General features: G+C 46.4%; 1 non-coding gene across 1 annotated transcript; it reads right to left on the bottom strand.

Annotated features, from left to right (window-relative positions):
* Window positions 1–23,085: 23,085 nt before the first annotated feature.
* LOC134299043 (U2 spliceosomal RNA) lies at window positions 23,086–23,267 on the bottom strand. Its single transcript, XR_010006203.1, has one exon. It is a non-coding gene; the product is annotated as a U2 spliceosomal RNA (small nuclear RNA).
* Between the last annotated feature and the right edge of the window lie 2,679 nt (window positions 23,268–25,946).

The raw sequence follows: 25,946 nt of genomic DNA, 5'->3' as shown, positions 1-25,946 counted from the left end.
TTTCTGCCAGAGTCTTTGCAGTTCAATCTTGAGGTCCTGATAGCGGCTGAGTTTTTCCTGTTGTTTTTCGTCAATGCGACTGTCACCTGGGATGGCGACATCAATGATTCAAACCTTTTTGTTTTCCACAACTGTGATGTCTGGTGTGTTGTGTTCCAGAACTTTGTCAGTCTGGATTCGGAAGTCCCACAGTATCTTTGCGTGCTTATTATTATTATTATTATTATTATTATTATTTGAATTGGACCTGGTAGCATATTGACAGCATATTGGAGGTGACCCTCAGGTACCACTCACCTTTGTTAAAGTCAGGGAATGTCTCAGCAGAGAAGGCCAGGAGAGCGAGGAGGAGGAGGACGATGGAGGCGGTTGAGGGCTTCATGGTGAGAGAGGACCCAGTGAAGCTCCAGCTGTGTCCACCTCCTCCCTTTATATCCCTTCCCAAGAGAAACCGAACCCCTGGGCGCTCATCAGGGAACAAAGCACAAAGCCTGCCTTGTGAAGTGGCCTTTGTGGCTGGAAACACAGATGAGGCGACCAAGGGATGCCAACCGGATCCATGAGGAACATCCCAAGGAAGAAGGCTTCCCGTCCAAGAACTGGAGAAAGGAAATGCCCTCAGGTGATGCCGGTGCAGACCGAGAGGGAGATCTAGTTTGCAGGGAAAGGGACCAAGGCCAGACCGGGTGTGGTGTCCGTGCCTTCAGGTCCCCTTAAGGAAGAGCCATCCACCTGAGGAAGGGGCTTCTCCTTGGACCGCCCCTCCCAGAACCCCCACCAGCAACACGGGGAAGGGGCGGCAGTCCATGAAGGCACTTTTCTTCCAAGCCCTGGAGACTTTGCCTGTATTATTTGGGGGAAACGGGACCAAGGCCAGATCTTGTGTTTGCTTCCCCAAAGTGATATCAAAGGTGACCCCTCCCCTAATAAAAGATCGTTTATAATCAGGGAACTTATAGTTTTTCCAAGGACACCAGGCTGGAATGATATAATAATAAGAGTTAAATCTTGGGCAATTTTCAAAAGGGACTAACAACAACAACAGATAGTGTGTACATTTAATCACGGCTTTATGTCCTATGTTTCATACATTTATAGCAGAAGATAACACATTTATTACTGGAAACCATTGTGGTCGAACCAGGCCACCCATCTGCATTCGGTCTAATCTGACCTGCAGCAGAGAGTTCCACCGATCGGAAGGAACCATGCTGGGACCAATCTGGCCATGTGTATGTGTTCCAGCAGTAGCTTAAGATATATCTTTTGCTTCTTCCCTATCCCCTTCTCACCTTTAACTATGTAACAAACCCCCAATAACAAGTATCTTTTCACTCCAACTTCTTCCCAAGTGGCTATTTTGTTTCCTTTCTTTGACTATAGCATGAATCTCCCTCCGATCTCAGGAGCTCTGCCGCTTTCGCCCTTTCTCCGATCCGGGTAAACTGCCGGAGACGGAGGCTTTTCCCTTCCGAACCCCGCGGGATCGGGTCATCGGAGGTTCGGACTGCATGCTGGGCACGGAGGGGGTCACCCAGGACTCCCTGCTTGCCATCTACGAACTGCCCTCACCATTGGAGTGACCCCTCGCTGACCTTTGGCCAAGAATGGCCATCTCACCTGCACCACCATGGATTCTTTCCCCTTTTTCTGAACTTTTATTGCTTTATGAACCCCATGTATTAAATCTTGGGTTCTGGGATGGGTAGTACAAGATGAGTTATGTTCCCACATGTGTCCTATGTACCCCGCATGTTCCCTTCTCCCTTTATCCCCATGAAATATATATTATATTATGAAATATTAAGGGTGACCAAACTCTGATCTGGAAACCAGTATGGACAGACAGTTGCAACACAAACCGGAGGAGATTGCTCCTCACCCCAGCAGACAACTAGATACCATCTTGCATGGACAATAGACTTGGCCTCTCCTATTCTTAACTTCGGAGCAGACCATTAAGCTAGGAATTGGCCGCTTGGTTGACATTTCATTCACACCTGGAGCAGGAAAGCCCGGATTATTCTGGGTGACAGCTCTCCTTTTGTCAATGGACAGTCCAAATGTTTACAGTTCAGAGAGAGAAGGATGAGAAGAGAGAGAGAGACACAGAGAGAGAGACGAGAGAACAAAGCCACATGGTTTCCAAGTTTAAGTAGCCTTCCCATTTTCATGCCAGCCCACGGAAGTGATCTATAGGCTTGCCATCATGACACAGTATGGCGTGTCATTTTACATGGCTGTATTAACTGCATTTGTTTGATGAGAGTGGATGAAGACATAAGAGTTGATGTGTGTTCGAGAACTGTAGTTTGGATACATGTTGTCTATACTGTGCATATACTGCTGTTACAACTAAAGTGAAAAGCCTTCCTTTTGGAAAGAACAGCTCTGCTTGCATGTTCTTGTTCCTGAAGGAGAAGACCACTGCAACTACCCGAAGGTATCTGGCTCCTTAACTGGAGCTCATAGGGTCCCTTCCACTCCAACAGGGAATCTTGTGACCGCATAGAACCCCTGACAAGACCTGCCCAGAACTGGATCGGCGGAAAGAGGAAGAGAACCAGGCCAAGGGCTGATGAACGGCAGGATAACAAGTCTTTGTAGAAATAACAAGAACTTCTTGCTAATAGCAACAACCATCCCTACTTTCCTACAATGTTTTATCCCTGGAACTTTAATGGGCTGGGCTTAGCACAGAAGGCTAAGCTGCTGTGCTGCAGAAAAATTGAAAGTTTGGCAGTTCAGACCTGGGTCGGGGTGAGCCCCTGCCTTTAGCCCCAGCTCACCTGCCCACCTTGCAGGTCGAAAGCAAAAATGTGAGTAGATAAATCGGTACCACTTTTAGCGGAGAGGTAATAAAGGCGCCCCTAAGGACATTGATCAGAGGAACACTCCTTGGCATGGAAGGTGGAGCGACAGCACCCCCTAGTGGCCAAAGTCGAGCATAAGTCGAGCATGCTGGAAATAAGATGGGAAAAACTGCCTTTACCTCTGTCTGTGTTGTCTGACCTTGTTAATTGTATACTCGGCATCGAACGTTATGATAGCTGTATGTGTGTTCTGTAAGCCGCTCTGAGTCCCCTTGGGGTGAGAAGGGCAGAGTATAAATATGGTAAATAAATACACTTTAAGGAGCCGAGAAGCAATTAAGGAACTGAGAAACAAATAAACAATTAAGCAATTAAGCAATAAAACAACAAAGGAGAAAGGCTTTATGACAAGAGGGAGAAAATGAAAGGCAGGGACCAGAACAGAATTTACAACGACAGCAACAGAAATGAAAAGCAAGGAGGTTGCTCAACAGACATTGTTGAAAGAAGATGCTGTGGATCTGAAGCTATAAGATATATAAAACTTAAACCAGGTATTGTCCAACTCTCTTTGAACTTATAATTATTTAACAGATTTTCTAATTACATTGACTTTAAAAACTTTAAAAACTTAAACTTCTTTTTAAAGAACCTGGCTGGAAGAAGAATGTCTACTTTCTTTTGCCTCCCCTTGGTTTCGTTTCATTTTTTGGGGGGGTTTTTTACACTATTATTACAAATTAGGTTGTTTCAGATTGTTTTGGGAAACAGCTTGGTGGAACATCCATATTTGTGAACTGCACACAGAGACAAGCAAAGTTATTTATTTCTCGTGTCAGAAGCGAACCCCCGGTACAAGTTGTAATATATTTGAAAACACAAAGTTAAAACAACAACAACAACTCAGCATTTGTGATGTCTCATGGGCCTCAGAGTTCTGATCCTAGCGCCATCATGGATAATGATGACGAAAACATGGGTTTTCTGCCGTCTCAGCAGGAGACGGATTTCTTCCAGATGCCTGTTGTTGACAATTCTAACCAGGACCTCATTAAAATGGACCTTGAACAAGTTTCTCCCAGTGCCTCTCCTCCCTTTGCGAGAAGAGAATCCTATGCTGCGAGTCGGGGCCAGAAAGAACTATCAAGGAGAAGCCTCAGATTAGTAGCCAAACAAGATGTTAATTAGCTAAGTTTCTCCTGGGAATTTGCAGGGAGGAACGCAGCTGCAGGAAGATGTGTTTCGCTTCTCTTTCCCTTGGGAAAGGAAGCTCTGGACACCTGCTTTGCAGGAAGATTGGAGCTCTTAAAAGTTCCCCACACAGGGGAATCCGTGCGGAGTCAACAGATCAGCTTCAGGAATAACTTCAGTTCCAGCCTAGTGAGGACTGTGTTTTAAGTCTGCAACTTCAGTTCCCTCGCCTCGCCTTGCCTTGCCTTGCCTTTCCTTGCCTTGCCAAGTTTTCATGGACTATCTCGTCTTGTTTCCAGCCTTGGATTTTGTGTCAAGTATCTAGCCTTGTCTCCAGTTCTTGCTTTGGACTTACTTTGAACCTTAGAAACATTTTGGACGTTTCCCCACTCTATGGCTTGAAAGTAGAGTGTGTTTCGGTTTTGGGATTACAACTTTGAACTCTAATATAATATATTGGACAATATATTTCTGGACTATATTTGACCTTCTTTGAAAGGTCTATTGCTGGACTACATTTCATACTTGTTTATATTCTACTATAATATTTCCTTAATAAAGATATTAGATTATAATTGGTCTCCGTGTTTGGTTCTTAGTGCTCCACTGCCTGGGCGTGACAGCATTATACTAAAATGACTTGCAACATGCAACCAAACCAGACAAAGTGACTTCAGTTCAGTTGACCTTGAAAGCCAGGATAACAAGTCTGTTGAAATAATAATATAATAATAATAAACTTTGTTTTTATATCCCGCCCCATCTCCCCGAAGGGACTCGGGGCGGCTCACAACAGGGACAAGCCCGAAACAACAACACAACATATTTGACAAAAACTTAAAAACATTCCAACGATACACAAAATAAAATAATAGACAATACATTAAAATCCAAGCAGATAAAATCAAGAGTAATTAAAAGCAAACCAGTGGGGACAGGTTTCATAAAGTGCTGTGTCATGGAAATGAGTAACAGTGATAAAGTGCCATACGCTTTTAAAAAAGAGAGAAGTATTCTAATGACAGCTCTATTGGGCCTATTCATTCAAACACACTCTGGAACAACCATGTTTTTAATTCTAATATAACAACTTCTTGCTAATAGCAACAATAGTTGGTTTTGCGCTTTGGTTGAAATTGCCTCTTGCATACTTGGTCAACAGCGGCACCTGGTGGACAAGAGCCTGGGAAGTCTGTTTACCAACAACCAGCAACAAGAAATATAACAAGTGGTTTAAAGGATCGACAAGAGAAGGTCCAAGATAAGGAATGGCTGTGTAAATTGATCTAGAACAAGAGGGAGATGGAAGAGGAGAAGGCATCCAACCATCTGAAATCTTGAACAAAACTTTGGACACAATAAACAGCAAATTGGATAGATTACAAGACAAATTGCACGTAACAGACATGCAGAACTGCTGAAATGGCAGACAAAGGTTTGAGGCAATGAAACAAAGAGAGCTCTGAGTGCTGCAGAAAGGCGTATGTTTATTCTCAATGGCCACAGAGAATATAGACCCTCCTGTCTCCAGGAAAAAAGGGTACCGAACAAAGAATCACAGGGCTTTTTATACCATTTTGCACTCATCTACATACGTCATATGGACATTTTCCATCATCAATTAGTGTCAAAAAAAGTCTTACTTTTGCACTTTACTAAAAGCTACTTTTGCATTTTTCTAAAACATAGGCTAATTCCAAGACCTCTGACCCTCCATTAGGCCTTATCTAAGGAATTCCCTGTCTTGGCTTTCTTGGGTCCCATTAGCTGAGGAATTTATCTAGACTTTTAGGGTCCATTAGCACCCCCTCATGGCGCCAGGTTACCTTAAGCTCCCTCTTGACAACCCCAAAATCCTTGATTAATTTTACGTTGCCTGGTACAGGGCTTATCTGGTCTTGTTGACACTTAACAAATGTCTCTGCCACTTTGGGTGAACTTTGGTCTCTGCTATTTGCTAGGGCAGAATGTATTTCGGAAGAAATATATGCTCACATTCTGCTGCGGTTATATATTATGACTCTTTTTATTCTTGGTGATTTAAATTGTTTGACTTGTTATGTACTTTATTATTATTTATGTTGTTGTTTTGTTGTAAGCCGCTCCGAGTCCCTTTGGGAGATGGGGTGGGAGAGAAATAAAGCTTCATTCGTTCATTCCTTTATTCTTTCAACAAAACTTCTGGGAAGAGAGGGCAGAGAGACCTGGTCTTTAGGAGAAAAGTCTTTTAAAATGGATTGTCAAGAAATCATAACATTGAGAGACTTTGGCTCGATCAGGAGAGTTTATGAAGTATGCAGTATATGTGTGTGTGTGTGTGTTATATATAGAATCATAGAATCCGAGAGTTGGAAGAAAACTCATCAACCTTCCAGTCCAACCCCTTTCTGCCAAGAAGAAGGAAAATCACATTCAAAGCACCCCCAACAGATGGCCATCCAGACTCTGCTTCAAAGCTTCCAAAGAAGGAGCTGTTGGTGTATTTTGGCGTAAGTGTGAAATGTTGAATTCAAGTGTTTTTGCTCTTGGGTTTTTGCAACTGTGTATTCCGGCATGCTTTCCAGCAGCACATGGGTTAATGGCAGGCCAGCTTGATTGATAGCCTGCCGAGCCAATAGGTCGAGCCTTCCAGTCTCAGAAGTGCGGACAATACATTCATCATTCTGCTAAGGAATGTGGGAGTTGCCAGCAGAAGTGCTTCTCAGACGATCGGCAAAGAGAGGGGACATGCTTTGCCTTTGCTAGGGAAGCATGGGTCCTATGAGCGATGGACTTTGTAGTTGTATATAGTTGTATACAATAAAGCCTTAGAACCACTGGGATCAGCTGAATTATGACTGTGGTGTCGTTTGTCGGTGCTGCTTGTAGCCAGATGCTTAAGCGGTCTGACGGAAGATGGATTGGTGAGAGGCCTGACTCATTAATAAATCAGAGTGGTTTGGAGCCTCCACCACACTCCACATGGGGCAGAAATAGAATTCCACTGGTGAACAGCTCTCACAGTGAGGAAGTTCTTCCTCATGTTCCTCAGGTGGAATCTCCTTTCCTGTAGTTTCAAGCAGTGATTCCCAAAGTGGGCGCTACCTCCCCTTGGTGGGTGCTGCAGCGATCCAGTGGGGCAGTGATGGCACCTATTAGGACATGGGTGTGGGGCCAGGGGAGGGGAGGGGCCTCTTCCCAAGTGCAGGAGACAGGGCTGAGCTCCTGAGGTGGCACAAAGGGGGCGGAGCTAGAGAAGTGGGCGTGGCTTCTTCCCTCCTGAGGCACTTGTTGGGACACAGAGGGCGGAGCTAGGGAAGGGGGCGGGGCCTCCTTCTAAGAGCGTGAGATAGGGCTGAGCCTCTGTATACCTCCCCTGAGGTGCTTGTTAGAACACGGGGTTGGGGTATAGAGGTTCAGCCCCATCAGGCACTTGGGAAGAGGCCCCGCCCCCTCCTCTAGCCACGCCCCCTGTGTATTGGCAGGCACTGCAGGACAGGGATAGAAGCTCAGCCCTGCCTCAGAGCTCATAATGGGACACCTCCAAATCTTTATGAGTCACAGCAGGGACCATCTGAATTTCCAAAACAAATTACTAATTGGATTTAGGCCATTCCTTATATCTCTAATTTCAGGGCAATAACATGAGCAGGTGCGTTCAAATGAACCTCATTCCAAATGAAGGCCACCTCTTCCCATCAGCTAGAAAGGAGTCCAGAGTCTTGAGGAGCAGGAGGCTGGTACATTTATTGTGAATGAAAGGGGGTTAGCAAAGCAGAATTGGGACCATCATCCATGGGGCAAGTGGGGATGGGGCAGGGTGGGATGTGGACTTGGGTGGAACAGCAGAGATGGGCAGAGGAGCTCTGGGAAGACTTCTCTGGTGGTTGATGTCCATGGATCCAGGCCGCCTCTGAGGTCACTCTGTGAAAAGAAGAGGAGTCAGAGGGAGGAAGGTGCAGAGATACACCATGATGGCTATTTCTATCTTCCCAGAAGTGATGGAGACCTTTCTCTTTGAGTTGCCGTAGAAGTCTTTCCTAATGAAATCCAGGTCTTCCCTCCACCCTCCCCTTCCTCCTTGGTATTAACTTGGACACAAGACTAAAACCTGTGAAAACGTAGATAGTAATGACCAAAGTCTCTCTGTCTACTCAAGGGGATCCCTCTGTGATGAAGACTGATCCCCTGATGTATTACTGGACTTTAAGAGAGCTGACTTCCAAAAAATGAAGGAATTACTGAGCGGCATTCCATGGACGCCGATTTTAAAAAACAAGGGAGTTAAGGATGGATGGGAGTTTTTCAAAAGTGAAATACTCAAGGTGCAAATGCAAACAGTGCCAACAAAGAAGAAAAATAAGACAAGTGCAAAGAAGCCAGAATGGATGTCCAAAGAACTTCTAACTGAGCTAAAGCTCAAAAGTGACATGCACAAGAAGTGGAAAAGGGGAGAAATCACCAAAGAAGAATTCAAACGTATAGCCAACACCTGTAGGGAAAAGGTTCGCAAGGCTAAAGCGCAAAATGAGCTCAGGCTTGCCAGGGACATAAAAAACAACAAAAAGGGCTTTTTTGCTTACATTGGTAGAAAAAGGAAGAACAAGGAGGCGATAGGGCCTCTGCAAGAAGAAGATGGGGTGATGGTGACAGGGGATAGGGAAAAGGCAGAACTGCTTAATGCCTTCTTTGCCTCGGTCTTCTCACAAAAAGAAAGCCATCTTCAACCTCAGCAACATGGAATGGACGAAAGATTGGGGGAAATCCAACCCCAAATAGGGAAACAAGTTGTCCAGGAACACTTGGCCACTCTAAACGAATTCAAGTCCCCAGGGCCAGATCAGCTACATCCAAGAGTACTGAAGGAACTAGCGGAAGTTATTTCAGAACCACTGGCAATTATCTTCGAGAGTTCTTGGAGAACGGGAGAAGTCCCAGCAGATTGGAGGAGGGCGAATGTGGTCCCTATCTTCAAGAAGGGAAAAAAGAACGACCCAAACAATTACCGTCCGGTCAGCCTCACATCAATACCAGGCAAGATTCTGGAAAAGATCATTAAGGAAGTGGTCTGCAAACACTTAGAAACAAATGCAGTCATTGCTAATAGTCAACACGGATTTACCAAAAACAAGTCATGCCAGACTAATCTGATCTCTTTTTTCGATAGAGTTACGAGTTGGGTCGATACAGGGAATGCCGTGGATGTAGCGTACCTGGATTTCAGTAAGGCCTTCGACAAAGTCCCCCACGACCTTCTGGCAAACAAACTAGTAAAATGTGGGCTAGACAAAACTACGGTTAGGTGGATCTGTAATTGGCTAAGCGAACGAACCCAAAGGGTGATTCTCACCAATGCGTCGTCTTCATCATGGAAAGAAGTGACAAGTGGAGTGCCACAAGCAGGGCTCCGTCCTGGGCCCGGTTCTGTTCAGGATCTTTATTAACGACTTAGACGAAGGGTTAGAAGGCACGATCATCAAGTTTGCAGATGACACAAAACTGGGAGGGAGAGCCAACACTCCAGAAGACAGGAGCAGAATTCAAAACGATCTTGACAGACTAGAGAGATGGGCCGAAACTAACAAAATGAAGTTCAACAGGGACAAATGCAAGAGACTTCACTTCGGCAGAAAAAATGGAAATCAAAGATACAGAATGGGGGACACCTGGCTAGACAGCAGTACATGTGAAAAAGATCTTGGAGTCCTTGTGGGAAACAAGTTAAACATGAGCCAGCAATGTGATGCGGCAGCTAAAAAAGCCAATGGGATTCTGTCCTGCATCAATAGGGGAATAGCGTCTAGATCCAGGGAAGTCCTGCTCCCCCTTATTGTATTCTGCCTTGTTCAGACCACGTTACCTGGAATCACACTGTGTCCCATTCTGGGCACCGCAGTTGAAGGGAGATGTTGACAAGCTGGAAAGTGTCCAGAGGAAGGCAATTAAAATGTTCAAAGGTCTGGAGAACAAGCCCTATGAGGAGCGGCTTAAAGAGCTGGGCATGTTTAGCCTGCAGAAGAGAAGGCTGAGAGGAGACATGATAGCCAGGTACAAATATGTGAAGGGAAGTCCTAGGGAGGAGGGAGCAAGCTTGTTATCTGCTGCCCTGCAGACTAGGACGCAAGGGAACAATGGCTTCAAACGACAGGAAAGGAAGGAGATTCCAGCTGAATATCAGGAAGAACTTCCTCACTGTGAGAAGGGCTGTTCGGCAGTGGAACTCTCTCCCCCAGACTGTGGTGGAGGCTCCTTCTTTGGAAGCTTTTAAGCAGAGGCTGGATGGCCATCTGTCGGGGGTGCTTTGAATGCGATTTCCTGCTTCTTAGCGGGGGGTTGGACTAGATGGCCCATGAGGTCTCTTCCAACTCTACTATTCTATGATTCTATGATTCTATGATTCTACTGTATATGCATGTATGTGACTAAGTTTCTGTGGGATCACTACTTGTGTAAGTGTGTGTTAAGAGAAAAACACCTGGTCAATTACAATTCATGGTTGAGTAATTGGAACAATCAGGGCTAACAGGCTTGAGCCACTCCCTGAATGGGGGATATCTGGGAAATGTTTGTAATGTCTTTTGGGGACTTACTGGGGGACTTACTGGATGCTTGCTGAGAGCCTACTATGAAGATGCATGAATTTAATGCAAGAGACTTTATGTGAGTTTTTGTTGCTGGAAGTTTTATTATGATTTTTGACTCTGCTACTTAAGAGTAAATTTTTGATTTTCTCTTCCATTTTCGTGGCTTGTTTTTTTTTTTTTTTTTTTTTTTTTTTTTTTTTTTTTTTTGCTCATTGTGGATACAACAACAGACTGGATAAGTCTGGGCAGGACTGCACGCAGTTTGTTTTTCAACAAACCCGTAACATGATGGATGTTTCTGTGCTCTTTTCCTTCCCATCCATCCTCTCACTGCTTTTTGGGAGAAGGGAGCTAAATTGGACCAGTTTTTAGGTAGGAGTGGTAGGAGTGAAGTTCATGTAATAAAGCTGTGGGTGCCTTTGCTCTTGAATCAGGATTGCCATCTGCTCAGCACTCTCCATCCAATGGTCTATGACAGTGGTTCCCAACCTGTGGTCCGTGGACCACCAGTGGTCCCAAAGGACTAAAATATGGTCCATGGCCTTCCCATTACTACACCGTTGCAACAAGAGCTACTGGTCTTGTGAAACCCTCTTCTAGTGCTGAGGCAACTGGGAGTCGGGAGGGGAGAGTCTGACTACCCACGAAAGGCAGGTGCTTCAACAGGCCTCCTGACTGTTGCTTCTCCTCCTCCTCCTCCTCCTCTCCCCCTGAGCAGAGCTTTTCCATGTGGCACTGGAAGCAAGGTCTGCTTGATGTCTTCATTTTTAGGCCTCTTCTTGGGGTTATTTGGGGGTGCTGATTCAGAAAATGGCATTGGATAGACCACAGCATTATTCAATATAGTTTTCTATGGGCAAGCAGATGGCGACTACTGGGTGGCATATGTTCTGTATCAGAAACTAGAGCTGATGTGGTCTCTCCAATGCAATTTTCTAAATCAGCACCCCAAATAACCAAACTGAATCTAAAGTTTACCAAAAACTGATTCGTAACCCTTTTGATATTAATGTTGGAGAGTGGTCCCTGGTCAAAGTGGTCACTGGTAAAAAAAAAATGTTGGGAACCACTGGTCTATGAGGATTCCTATGCTGGGAATGGGGCTCACCCTTCTCAGGAGCAAGGCAGGTTTGGCAGGTTACCCAGCGGCAACACTTCTTGTTGCCAGGGCACTCGACATCAGAGTTGCACCATGTGCCGCACACTGCAAACGTGCCTGGTTTTGCAACTGGGCATTTCCCGGGCTTCTCTGGAAGAGAGGGCAAGCACAAAAGCGTTGAGACAATACGATTTGTCTGCCATTTCCAATAGACATTTTTGGACCCAGCCATTGTTTGTTCAGTCTGGAAGCACCCATTGTCCCCAGTATCCCGGACTTGCCATTTGCCTAATTCCATCATTTCCTCACTCGGACATTGATAGTTTCCCAAATTCCTGTAATAAAGCCATCTTGCTTCTACTCCTTGGTCAGGGCCGCCAGGGGCTGTGTACACTCGATACTAGGGGTCTGTGGGGATTTCTAGACTGATCCTTGTTGCGGAGTGTAATGAAGTATGAATTTTTGGTTTACAGATGTTATGTTTAATTGTGTGTTTGTGTTTTAAAAGGGTAAGTATTACAGTTATTGCATCTCAGCACTCAGAGGCTGGTTGCCATGGAGAAGTAGGCGGAGCCAACTGCCGTTTTGTTGAAGAAGTGCAGAGTTTAAAAAAGGGATTCAGTCTGTGCTCTGATGAGGCACAGGGAAGATTGATCCTAGGCTGAGGGGATCAAGGGACTCAATTGTTCATTTTGAGTTGGTTTAAAATAAGTTTGGTGACTTATTTAATGTAGTCTGTGTCCTGGTAAGGAACAGAGAATCTGTGATCATGTATCACAGGGGTGACTGCGGTTTAAAAGTAGCAGAGGAAGAAGTTCTAACTACTTTAAGTAGAAGAAGTGACACTTTAGGGAGTTTGACTCACTTCATTCTAGTATTGTAACTGTTAATAAAAGTGCCTCTAAGTGAGAAACATCTTTTGTAACCACTAAGCTCTGTGCCTGAATAAACTTGTTATTGTTCCTCCAACATCTAAGCCTCTGTCACATATATTATAAACCAAGTTGCGTTACCATCTAAAGTGACTAAGAAGAAGGAATTTTTTTAAAGGTCTCCTCTCTGAGTCTTTGGTGGCAGCCGTTATAAATATTTTACAATTGGTGGCAGTGGTTATAAATTCTTTCCACGGTGGGAGAGTGGACCTGGACGGAGCAACTCTGACGTGGCCCCAAAGAGCCAAGGGGTCTCCAGTGGGCAGCGGCCAGAGGGACAGAGAGCTGGAGCGAGGCCCAGGGTTTTCCTTCTGAGTCCAGCTAAGCCGGCCCCTCTGTGCTGCAAACTCACAGTGTTGGAATGTACTTCCATGACCGTCTTTTCCCAAGTGGCCCAAAACCTCTAGGGTCTTTTTATCCCATCAGACACCAGAAGCAGGGAGATCGTTCAACAGGTTTATTTGGCCAAATCTTCCTGCCGGGTGAGCAAAAGGAGAAAGTGCCACACAGACTAAGACACAGCTCGGTTTTTATAGTCGATACCTTGAGCCTACTTTGAGTGAGACACCAGCCAGCTCGTGAGCAGGGGACTTTCCCACAAGAAGGAGGCACCTTTGGGAGAAGGAAGATGTATCTGGGAGAAAGGACTGTTTGGGGGACGAGGCCGTTATCAGGTGGACCAGGAACATGTTGACTGTAGACTAAATGGAGGAAAGACCACAAAAAGGACAACTGAGCCAATGAAGCTCATTTAAAAGTTTTAACACAAAGCCCATGCATGTTGTATTCTACTAGCACCTGGTTCTGACAAGGCAAGGCCATAGTGCCCTGTGCTGTGCTTTTTAGAGAAAGTCCTTCTGTCTTCAAGTTGGACAAGCCAAGCGCTATAGTCAACAGATGTCAGTGGGTGGGATGGCTTTGGCAGGAAGCAAAAGGGCAACAACTCCTGATGCCCAGGAGGATGAGAGCCAGTGGACCCTCTTGACCATCATGACCTGGCCCATCCTGCCATGCTCTGGTCTGGTCTGGTCTGGTCTCTAGGCCTGGAGGAACCTGAAGGATCACTGGAAGGAGGCTGCCCAAAGCAGGCATGTATGAGAAGCAAGGCCTGATCTGGATTGAGACCAGAGGTGCCTTCAAGGGGTTCCCAAGATGCCACTCACCTTTCCCAGAGGCAGCATGCATCACGGCAGAGAGAGCCATGAGAGAGAGGAGGATGATGAAGCAAGTTGAGGAGTTCATGGCAAGGCAGGACCCAGTGAAGCTCCAGCTCTGCCCACCTCATCCCTTTATATCGCCTTCCAAGAGAAACTGGGCAACCAAAACCCTGATGCTTAGCAGGGAACAAAGCACAAAGCCTGCCTTGTGAAGCGGCCTTTGTGGCTGGAAACATGGGTGAGACAACCAATAGATGCCAACAGGATCCATGATGAATGGCACAAGGAAGTAGGCTTCCCATCCAAGAACTGGGGGAAATGACATGGAATTAAGAACTACAATCAATTGAGAGGGGACAACCTGATGAGCCAACCAACCATAAATAATAATAAACCCAAAGTTCCAGATTAGAACTCACCAACAAAGCGAAGACTTAGGACAGAGGAGTTTTATTTCCGTCTTGCAAGATGTGATGCTTGAGAGCTTTCTGCTCCAAAATTACAAACATAAAGGAGCATGTGCTCTGTAAAACAGTTCTATACAACCAGGTCCACTGTTGGAGTTCAAACCCTCAGTGCTCTTCCACACCGCCATATAACCCAGAATATCAAGGCAGAAAATCTCACAATATCTGCTTTGAACTGGGTTATCTGAGTCCACACTGCCCTATATCCCAGTTCAATGTTTGGTGCTAAATAAGCAAATATAGTAATTCCTACATAACATTACCACGCCAACATTACTGGCGTGGTGCTGGCCTCCCAGCGCCTGGTGGTGCTGGGGGACTTCAACATTCATGCGGAGGCCCCTTTAACTGGTGCAGCTCAGGACTTCATGGCTGCCATGACAACCATGGGACTGTCCCAGGTCATCTCTGGACCCACCCATCAGGCAGGACACACCCTTGACCTAGTATTTATTGCCGACAGTGGATTGGTTGGAGTGGAAGAGCAAACTATTCTTCCATTGTCATGGTCCGACCATCACCTGGTCACTTTAAGACTTACCGTGACCACTAACCTCTGCAGGGGTGGTGGACCCATTAAGATGGTCCGCCCCAGGAGACTAATGGATCCAGACGGCTTCTTGAGGTCTCTTGGGGATCTTCCTGTCATTGAGGCTGACGATCCTGTTGATGTCTTGGTCGATCGCTACAACAGCGAGATGGCCAGGGCGATAGACACGATTGCCCCTGAACGTCCCCTCTCAACCCGCCGACGCACCAGGGCTCCCTGGTTCACAAGGGAGCTGGCCGTGATGAAGCGGTCGAGAAGGGGTCTAGAGTGCTCCTGGCGGAGAACTCGTAGGGTATCCGACCGAACACAGGCTAGAGCCGCTATTAGGGCCTATTCTGCGGCCTTGCGGGCAGCCAGAAAGGCTTTCTCGGCTGCCCGCATAGCATCTGCAATCAATAGACCAACGGAGTTGTTTCGGGTTGTTGGGGAGCTCCTCCATCCTCCCCAGGGGGAGGAGACCCCTGACAACCCAGCAACCCAGTGCAGCGATTTCGCGCACTTTTTTGCAGATAAAGTCGCTCGGATACGCTCTGAGTTAGACACTGGGGTTAGCGCAATGCCAGGTGAGGTGCCTGAGGCATCTGTCTGTCCGATCTTGATGGATTCGTTTCGGCTTGTTCGCCCTGATGACGTGGACAAGTTCCTTGGAGCTACGAGAGCGACCACTTGTTCCCTAGATCCTTGCCCCTCCTGGTTAATCAAACTGACCAGGGGAGATTTGTTAATTTGGCTTGAGAAAATTATCAACTCATCTCTGGAACAAGGGATTTTTCCATCTAGCCTAAAACAGGCAGTAATTAGGCCTTTTCTAAAAAAGGCATCCCTGGATCCGTCTACTCTTAACAACTATAGACCAATTTCCAATCTCCCTTTCTTGGGCAAGGTACTGGAGAGGGTGGTTGCTTCTCAGCTCCAGGGATTCTTAGACGACACTGATTTTCTGGACCATTCACAGTCCGGCTTCAGGCCTGGTCACAGTACTGAGACGGCTTTGGTCGCCTTGGTGGATGACCTCCGCAGAGAGCTAGACAGGGGGAGTGTGTCCCTTCTGGTTCTCCTGGACATCTCAGCGGCTTTCGATACCATCGACCATGGTATCCTTCTGGGACGGCTCTCTGGGATGGGCCTTGGGGGTACTGCGCTCCAGTGGCTCCAGTCCTTCCTGGAGGGCCGTTCCCAGTTGGTGAAGCTGGGTGATACCTGCTCGGACCCCTGGCCTTTGACCTGTGGGGTCCCGCAAGGTTCCATTTTATCCCCCATGCTTTTTAACATCTACATGAAACCACTGGGCGAGGTCATCCGGAGTTTTGGAGTTGGGTGCCATCTCTACGCAGATGACACTCAACTCTACTACTCATTTCCACCTAATTCCAAGGAAGCTCCTCAGATACTGAACCAGTGCCTGGTCGCTGTAATGGCCTGGATGAGGGTGAACAAGCTGAAGCTCAATCCTGACAAGACAGAGGTCCTCGAGGTCAGTCGCAAGTCTGATCGGGGTATTGGGTGGCAACCTGTGCTCGATGGGGTCGCACTCCCCCTGAAGGCGCAGGTCCGCAGCTTGGGGGTCCTCCTGGACTCATCACTGACACTTGAGGCTCAGGTGTCGGCGGTGGCCGGGAGGGCCTTTGCACAATTAAAGCTTGTGCGCCAGCTGCGACCATACCTCGTGAAGTCTGACTTGGCCACGGTGGTCCACGCCTTAGTCACCTCTAGACTGGATTATTGCAATGCACTCTACGTGGGGTTGCCCCTGAAGACGGCCCGGAAACTTCAGTTAGTCCAACGTGCGGCTGCCAGGTTGTTAACTGGAGCAAACTACAGGGAGAGATCTACTCCCCTGTTCAAGGAGCTCCACTGGCTACCGATTATTTTCCGGTCCCAATTCAAGGTGCAGGTTCTTACCTATAAAACCCTAAACGGTTTGGGACCCGCCTACCTTTGTGACCGCATCTCCCGCTATGAACCCACTCGTCCTCTTCGTTCCTCCGGTAGGGCACTTCTTTCGCTCCCGCCACCATCCCAGGCTCGGTTGGCGGGGACGAGGGAGCAGGCCTTTTCTATTGTTGCTCCCCGGATCTGGAATTCCCTTCCGGAGGAGATCCGGCAAGCACCCACCCTGGCTTCCTTCAAAAAGCTGCTTAAAACCTGGCTCTTCCGCTGCGCCTTTGGATAACCGAGCCCATAGCTATAGTAGTCGCACAGGCCACCTCTTTGACTTGAAACACTGCACTTTATTCCTCTGCCCGAAAGCATCTTAGAATATCACATTCCATTTTAGTTCTAGTGGTCCCTCCAGGCCATCCTCTCCTCCATCCCAGTGGTCTTTTTTTTCCCTCTTTCTTTGCGGATTCATGTTATTTGAGTGATTATATTCCTTCTGCTTATGTGATTGTTTTAGTCAATTGTTATGTTTTGTTTTCGTTTCTAATTCTTATAGCGTTTTATAGTGTTTTCAGTGTTTTATTGTACAATGTTTTATGCTGATTTTATATTGGAAACCGCCCTGAGTCCCTTTTGGGAGAGAGGGCGGTATACAAATAAACTTTTACTTACTTACTTACTTACTTACTTACTTACACGTATTGAACTGCTTTTTCTGTCGATTTGTTGTAAAACATGATATTTTGGTGCTTAATTTGTAAAATCATAATGTAATTTGATGTTTAATAGGCTTTTCCTTAATCCCTCCTTATTATCCAACATTTTCGCTTATCCGATGCTTTTATTTTTCAGTCATTGGTTTGGGGGGGGGAGCACCAAAATTCTGTTCGCCTACACTTGAAAATTACCTTGGGCCGGCCCTGATTACAGGTACATATATGGCAAACATTCAATGCAATTATACAATTGACAGAGACAGACAAAACATAAACAGAGGCAAAGCTTCCCTCTTTTCTGGCTGTCCTCTACTCGGCCATGGGGAGGTGCTCTTGTTTCATTTTCCACACAGAGAAGCCTGTCTGTCCTCCGTGGATGCCTTTCCTGGTTGGATTCTTGTTAGCATGTTTTTTCATGGCACCTTTTACCTCCCTGCCAAAGGAGTTCCTATTTATCTACTTACATTGTTGTTTTCGAACCGCTAGGCGAGCGGCAGCTGGGCTGACGGTGGAAACTCACCCCAACCCGGGCTTAAACTGCCATCCTTCTGGTATGCAGGATCTTCAAGAGCAGGCAATGTAAACCGCTGTGCTTGCCCAGCCCTGTATGGCCATCCAGCCTCTGTTTAAAAGCCTCCAAGGCAGAGAGTTCCACTGTTGAACAGTTCTTCTTACAGTCAGGAAGAACTTCCTAACCATAAGAGCTCTTCAGCAGTGGAATGCTCTTCCTTGGTGGAAGCTTGAACCCCATTAACCAAAGTTGTTAACCAAGGTTGTTTTGAATCCTCCCCAGAATCGAGAGCAAGATGTAACTTTGGGCCCATGAAAACAGCTGAGCAGGTTCTGAGACAAACTGAGTAATGACAATGTATTAAAATTCCTTCTGAACCCAGAGACCAATTGGCAACAACAGAGAGCACCTCCCAGCCAAGTAATTTGCAGTCCTTCACCTGCCATGATCTGGACCAGTCGAAATTCAGGGCAGCAAATGTGCTTTCTTTCAAATTTATTTTATTTACAGTATTTATATTCCGCCTTTCTTTCTCACCTCGAAGGCGACTCAGGGCGGATCACAATGTACACATACAAGGCAGACATTCAATGCCATATAAACATAGAGACAGAGACAGAGAGACAGAGGCAATTTAACCTTCTCCAGCTTCCACTGTCCTCAGGGTCTGCTCGATTCCAGCCACAGGGGGAGCAGCTGGTTCATCATCCACTGTAATGCCAAGTCCTTGGATACTTCCTCATTCCAAACGCTGCTGGACGATTTTTATGGTGTCGTAAATTAGTTAAATTATCCTTCCCACATAAATGGTACCTAAATTTCCTACTTGATAGATGCAACTATCTTTCGGGTTGTTTAGGTCAACAAGTCCCCTGATGGGTGAGAAGGGCGGGGTAGAAGTGATGTAATAAATAAATAAATAAATAAACAACAAGCAGGGCTCTTTTTTATTTTAAAGGTTGGGTGCTCACTCTGACATGGGCTGGCCTCAAACTCATGAGCTCTTGGTCATAGTGATTTATTGCAGCTGGCTACTAATCAGCCTGCGCCGCAGTCCAGCCCAAACTGCTGTCAGGGTCCTATAAATAATTTTGTATGTTTGTATTCAATTTTCTTAGTTTGTAGAGCACAGACCCGGCTGGTGACTGCTCTGGCCAAGGTGAATAAATGCCTCTGTTTTTTGCCTTTAACCATCTGTGTCTCATTTGGTTCTTTGGAACTTGACATGTTGGGTGCCTGAACCCGTGAGTTCTTGCGGAGTTGAAGTCACTGAAAGCCAGAAAGACCACATGAAAATAGACTTGAATATACATCTTTTAAAGAACTACATTTTAATATGTGTTTTTATAGAATCCTTTGTGTGTTTTGACTGTGCTGTGACCCACCACGAGCTGAAGTTGAACATTTGGGTTTTTGCAAACCCACGGATACCGAGGGAAGCCTGGCAAATTCCATTAACCGCGAATGTTCAGTGTCAAGAACAAGGATCTCACCGGTGTGAATGACAGAGCTTTTATTCAATCTGCAGAAGGGACACTTGCACAGCAAAGGGTGCTGACAATGCACAAGCATAAAGGCATATGGACAAGGCAGGCATTTTTAATCGTAAGGCCTTCCGTATCATGCAAAACCGTTGGGACTGTGTTCTGCCAAAAGGAGAAAGTTTTGGCAAATAGGAATAAGCATTAATATCTTCCATCTTACTCTACGTTTGGTTTCATTTGGAAAGCAAAGCATTATTTTACAGCTCGTTATGGGTGATATTTTGAATTCGACCTGTAGGGGGCACCCACATCTTTGAAGTTGTTACAATCTCTAAAGGTTGTAATCTGGGTTTGCTTGCATTTTTCTTAAATCCCAGTGTTTGGAAATAGATCAGATGCAAATGATAACAATAGAACTTGTTAAGACAATTTCAAGCAGGCATGGGCAAACTCTGGCCCTTCTTCCAGTTGTTTTGGACTCCAACTCCCACCATTCCTCACAGCTTCAGACCCTTTTCCTTTCCTTATACCTTCCCGCCGGAGCAGTACCTATTGATCTACTCACATTTGCATGTCCGTAGACACCTCCAAGGTCATGTGACCATGGGCATGACTGCATGGAGCGGCATTACCTCCCTGCTGGAGCAGTACCTATTGATCTACTCACATTTGCATGTCCGTAGACACCTCCAAGGTCATGTGGCCATGGGCATGACTTCATGGAGCGGCATTACCTCCCTGCTGGAGCAGTACCTATTGATCTACTCACATTTGCATGTCCGTAGACACCTCCAAGGTCATGTGGCCATGGGCATGACTGCATGGAGCGGCATTACCTCCCTGCTGGAGCAGTACCTATTGAACTACTCACATTTGCATGTCCATAGACACCTCCAAGGTCAAGTGACCATGGGCATGACTGCATGGAGCGGCATTACCTCCCTGCTGGAGCAGTACCTATTGATCTACTCACATTTGCATGTCCGTAGACACCTCCAAGGTCATGTGGCCATGGGCATGACTGCATGGAGTGGCATTACCTTCCCGCTGGAGCAGTACCTATTGATCTACTCACATTTGCATGTCCATAGACACCTCCAAGGTCATGTGGCCATGGGCATGACTGCATGGAGCGGCATTACCTCCCTGCTGGAGCAGTACCTATTGATCTACTCACATTTGCATGTCCGTAGACACCTCCAAGGTCATGTGGCCACTGGCATGACTTCATGGAGCGGCATTACCTCCCTGCTGGAGCAGTACCTATTGATCTACTCACATTTGCATGTCCGTAGACACCTCCAAGGTCATGTGGCCATGGGCATGACTGCATGGAGTGGCATTACCTTCCCGCTGGAGCAGTACCTATTGATCTACTCACATTTGCATGTCCATAGACACCTCCAAGGTCATGTGGCCATGGGCATGACTGCATGGAGCGGCATTACCTCCCTGCTGGAGCAGTACCTATTGATCTACTCACATTTGCATGTCCGTAGACACCTCCAAGGTCATGTGGCCACTGGCATGACTGCATGGAGCGGCATTACCTCCCTGCTGGAGCAGTACCTATTGATCTACTCACATTTGCATGTCCGTAGACACCTCCAAGGTCATGTGGCCACTGGCATGACTTCATGGAGCGGCATTACCTCCCTGCTGGAGCAGTACCTATTGATCTACTCACATTTGCATGTCCATAGACACCTCCAAGGTCATGTGGCCATGGGCATGACTGCATGGAGCGGCATTACCTCCCTGCTGGAGCAGTACCTATTGATCTACTCACATTTGCATGTCCGTAGACACCTCCAAGGTCATGTGGCCATGGGCATGACTGCATGGAGCGGCATTACCTTCCCGCCGGAGCAGTACCTATTGATCTACTCACATTTGCATGTCCATAGACACCTCCAAGGTCATGTGGCCATGGGCATGACTGCATGGAGCGGCATTACCTCCCTGCTGGAGCAGTACCTATTGATCTACTCACATTTGCATGTCCGTAGACACCTCCAAGGTCATGTGGCCACTGGCATGACTGCATGGAGCGGCATTACCTCCCTGCTGGAGCAGTACATATTGATCTACTCACATTTGCATGTCCGTAGACACCTCCAAGGTCATGTGGCCACTGGCATGACTTCATGGAGCGGCATTACCTCCCTGCTGGAGCAGTACCTATTGATCTACTCACATTTGCATGTCCGTAGACACCTCCAAGGTCATGTGGCCATGGGCATGACTGCATGGAGCGGCATTACCTCCCTGCTGGAGCAGTACCTATTGATCTACTCACATTTGCATGTCCGTAGACACCTCCAAGGTCATGTGGCCATGGGCATGACTGCATGGAGCGGCATTACCTCCCTGCTGGAGCAGTACCTATTGATCTACTCACATTTGCATGTCCGTAGACACCTCCAAGGTCATGTGGCCACTGGCATGACTGCATGGAGCGGCATTACCTCCCTGCTGGAGCAGTACCTATTGATCTACTCACATTTGCATGTCCGTAGACACCTCCAAGGTCATGTGGCCACTGGCATGACTGCATGGAGCGGCATTACCTCCCTGCTGGAGCAGTACCTATTGATCTACTCACATTTGCATGTCCGTAGACACCTCCAAGGTCATGTGGCCATGGGCATGACTGCATGGAGCGGCATTACCTTCCCGCCGGAGCAGTACCTATTGATCTACTCACATTTGCATGTTTTTGGACTGCTAGTTTGGCAGAAGCTGGGGCTCACTCCGCTCCCCGGATTCGAACCTGCGACCTTTCAGTCTGCAAGTTCAGCAGCTCAGCGTTTTAACACGCTGAATATTACTGTTTTGTTATTATTCTTTTTGAATTGTGGGGTGTTTTCTTTCCCCTGCCTTTTGCTTCATGCCACGGCCTTTTCTGTGACGGAGGATGTGGATTCCAGGCCAGCAGCACTCGCAGGGAGCCTCTTCCAGGAGTCGTCAGCCAAGGCTTCAGGAAGAGAGGCCTCGTGGGGACACTTAACCAACCTAGAGAGCCTCGGCCGGCGCTGAGATATTACTGGCAGCGGTGGAAGGAGGTGAGCGCCTTGCCTTCCCATCAGACCCTTACGAGAAACAAAGAAGGTTGCAAAATAAAGAGTTCCTGAAGTTTCAGGAGGAAAAGGAAGGATACAAGGGTCCCCAAATTATCCGTATGCCTTGACATTTCGGGAGCCCCCAATGATGGATTTGGACCAAACTTGGCATGAATACTCAATATGCCCAAATGTGAACACTGGTGGAGTTTGGCGAAAACAGATCTTCACATTTGGGAGTTGTAGTTGCTGGGATTTATAGTCCACCTGCAATCAAAGAGCATTCTGAACTCCACCAATGAAGGGATTGAACCAAACTCAGCACACAGAACTCCCATGACCAACAGGAAATACTGGAAGGGCTTGGTGGGCATTGACCTTGAGTTTGGGAGTTGTAGTTCACCTACATCCAGAGAGCACTGTGGACACAAACAATAATAGATCTGGACCAAACTTGGCATGAATACTCAATATGCCCAAATGTGAACACTGGTGGAGTTTGGCGAAAACAGATCTTGACCTAAATTTCCTACTTGATAGATGCAACTATCTTTCGGGTTGCTTAGGTCACCAACAAGCAGGGCTATTTTTTATTTTAATGGTCGGGTGCTCACTCCAACACAGGCTGGCCTCGAACTCATGACCTCTTGGTCATAGTGATTTATTGCAGCTGGCTACTAACCAGCCAAGTTGATGCGTGGAGTGGATGGAGCAAACCCCTATTCCATCTCCCAGGCCCAAAAATCCATTTAATATATAGTCCTCAAATAGAAGATGTATCAGATATTAAACTAATAAGAACAGATACTTCTCTTGATCTTAGCCAAAAGGTCGAAAATAGCCTGGCTGCCAATAAGTTTCTAGGGGCCAGTGATGTATTCTGCATAGTATCTATTTTGCAAGACTGTACTAAAACTGCGCATCAGAGTTGTTGCTAAGTTCCTTTCCTCTGAGGACAAGATGCGTAATATTGTGAGTCAGGCACACATGCAATAGTTGGACTTGTCTCGTGTTTGAGTTATAGTAAACCAAGCCTAATATGTTTTAAAGTAGGCATGAGCATGGCCTACTTTAAAGGAAGGTACAAGACTTGAAGAGCACTTCATATTTGGAAATTCCAATGTTGAACTCTGCGTCACTATAAGTGGTTTATTTTTCATTGTTGGATTGTATGTTGTGTATGTATGTTTATTACTTGTATTGTTTTTAAATTGTTGTGTAAGACAATTATGTTCAGTGGGTTCTGGCTCAGGAGGGAAATCAGGCAGAAAACCCGGTCTCATGAGAGATGCAAAAAGCAAAGTTTATTTTCACCATCGCTATGAGAAGTCAGAACAGACGAACACACCAACTTCAGTGGGTCAGTACTATGCAAATGGCAGCTGCAAAGCATGTCGTAGCAAACAAAGAATATATATCTTGGCTTATCTAAAATTGACCAATAGCTGAGGATCTTCCTCACTTTCCACACCTACTTGGCATAAGTGATACCTGTGACCCCACTTGTTGATTTCAAGCTAACTTTTGATCTTGGAACATTGTGGAGAAAGGCACCAGCTCACAGGAAGAGAGGGACATGTGCGGAGGCAAAGCCACAGAGGCAAAAGTTTACTATTTTCTGGTTTATGGTCCCTTCAGTTGTATGGTTCTGTTTTTATTATGTGTATTGTATTGTATTGTATTGTATTGTATTGTATTGCTTTTATCATGTTGGAAACCACCCTTAGTTCCCTAAGGAGATAGGGCAGTTTATAAATAAAGTTTTACTTACTTACTTATTTACTTTTACTTTCATGGCCGAAATCCGTGGGTGGTTGTGCATTTTCTGGGTTATATGGCCATGTTCCAGAAGCATTCTCTTCTGGAACATGGCCATGCAGCCATACAGATATGGGTGAAATGTCAGGAGAGAATGCTTCTAGTACGCTTACAGGGAGCGTACTACTCCCATGTTGAGTCAGCTCCACTGGCTGCCGATATGCTACCGAGCCCAATTCAAAGTGCTGGTTTTGACCTACAAAGCCCTAAATGGTTCTGGCCCATCTTACCTGTCCGAACGTATCTCCCCCTATGAGCCTTCTAGAACTCTTAGATCATCGGGGGAGGCCCTGCTCTCGGTCCCACCAGCCTCGCAGGTAATGCTGGTGGGAACGAGGGACGGGGCCTTCTCGGTGGTGGCTCCTCGGCTGTGGAACACCCTCCCCAGCAACATACAGCAGATACCAACTCTCCTAGGCTTCAGGAAAGCCTTAAAGACATGGCTGTGCACACAAGATTTTAATGAATGAGAACATGGACTTTACATGACCTGTACCAAGACTTATTGAGGATTCTGGATGAATGGATTTTAATCTTGGACATTCTTAAAATTTTATATAATGTGATTTTATTTTGTAATGGTATCTGTTTTATATGAACGGTTGTTTTGTAGATTGTTTTATATGAATTGTTGTTTTTACATTGTTTTTAGGCATTGAGTCTCCTCGGAGAGAAAGGCGGGGTAAAAGTGATGTAAATAAATAAATAAACATGGCCATATAACCCAAACAGACCTCTGGTTTCATCTGGACCATTTCTTCCAGCATCGTATGTATCTGAGTCCAGTATTTCTGGGATTTTTGGCAAGAGCACCTCCCAACATTTCCCCCCATATTTCCAACGTTTACTCCCGTTATACATCCCCATGAGTCTTTCAAACTGTTACTCAAAGTAAACTTCAAACCCTTGTTGCACTGAGTTGTGTCACACCACAGTTGCGCCCTGATTTTACTCTGCAGGCAATGCGCCTGCGAGGGATGGAGCATTTGCACTGTTCCTGGGAGAAGCGGCGAAGAGCCTTCCACACCCACACACGCTGCAGAGCGAGGAGTGTTTGCAGACTGGCTGCAGGGTGTGTTGGTTGTGTTCCTCCCACACAAAGGGAGGGAGAAAGAGAGGGAGGTCTGTCTGCTGTCGGTCTGTTTATGTGCAAATGTTTGGACCTTATGACGAAGTGTGCATCAAGCCACTGCAGTCAAGGAAAACATGTTTCAATACTCATTACTAAATTAGGGGATGGGGGGCATGGGGAATCATTGGTCGGGGTCCATATCATAACTAGGCTCGGGCTGTGGCGCAGGCTGGAGAGCAGCTGCAATGAATCACTACAATGAATCACTCTGACCAGGAGGTCATGAGTTCGAGGCCCGCTCGGAGCCTATGTTTGTCTTGTCTTTGTTCTATGTTAAAAGGCATTGAATGTTTGCCTATATGTGTAATGTGATCCGCCCTGAGTCCCCTTCGGGGTGAGAAGGGCAGAATATAAATGCTGTAAATAAATAAATAAATAATGCTGTAAATAACTATAACAAGTTCACTACTTTTTTGTTACTTTTTGTTTAGTAATTGGGCCAATGGGGAAGCTTCAGGGGCTCCTTTCTCCCTCCTTGTTAGAGCTCTCGGCATGAAACTTGCTACAATGTTAGAACACATTTGTCCCACCTCAGGTTAGCTTCCCCTTGTTAAATACACCAGGCTGCAC

The sequence above is a fragment of the Anolis carolinensis genome, chromosome 4 (assembly GCF_035594765.1).
Source record: "Anolis carolinensis isolate JA03-04 chromosome 4, rAnoCar3.1.pri, whole genome shotgun sequence".
Classification (NCBI taxonomy): Eukaryota; Metazoa; Chordata; class Lepidosauria; order Squamata; family Dactyloidae; genus Anolis; species Anolis carolinensis.
This window is presented reverse-complemented; position numbering and strand designations above follow the sequence as displayed.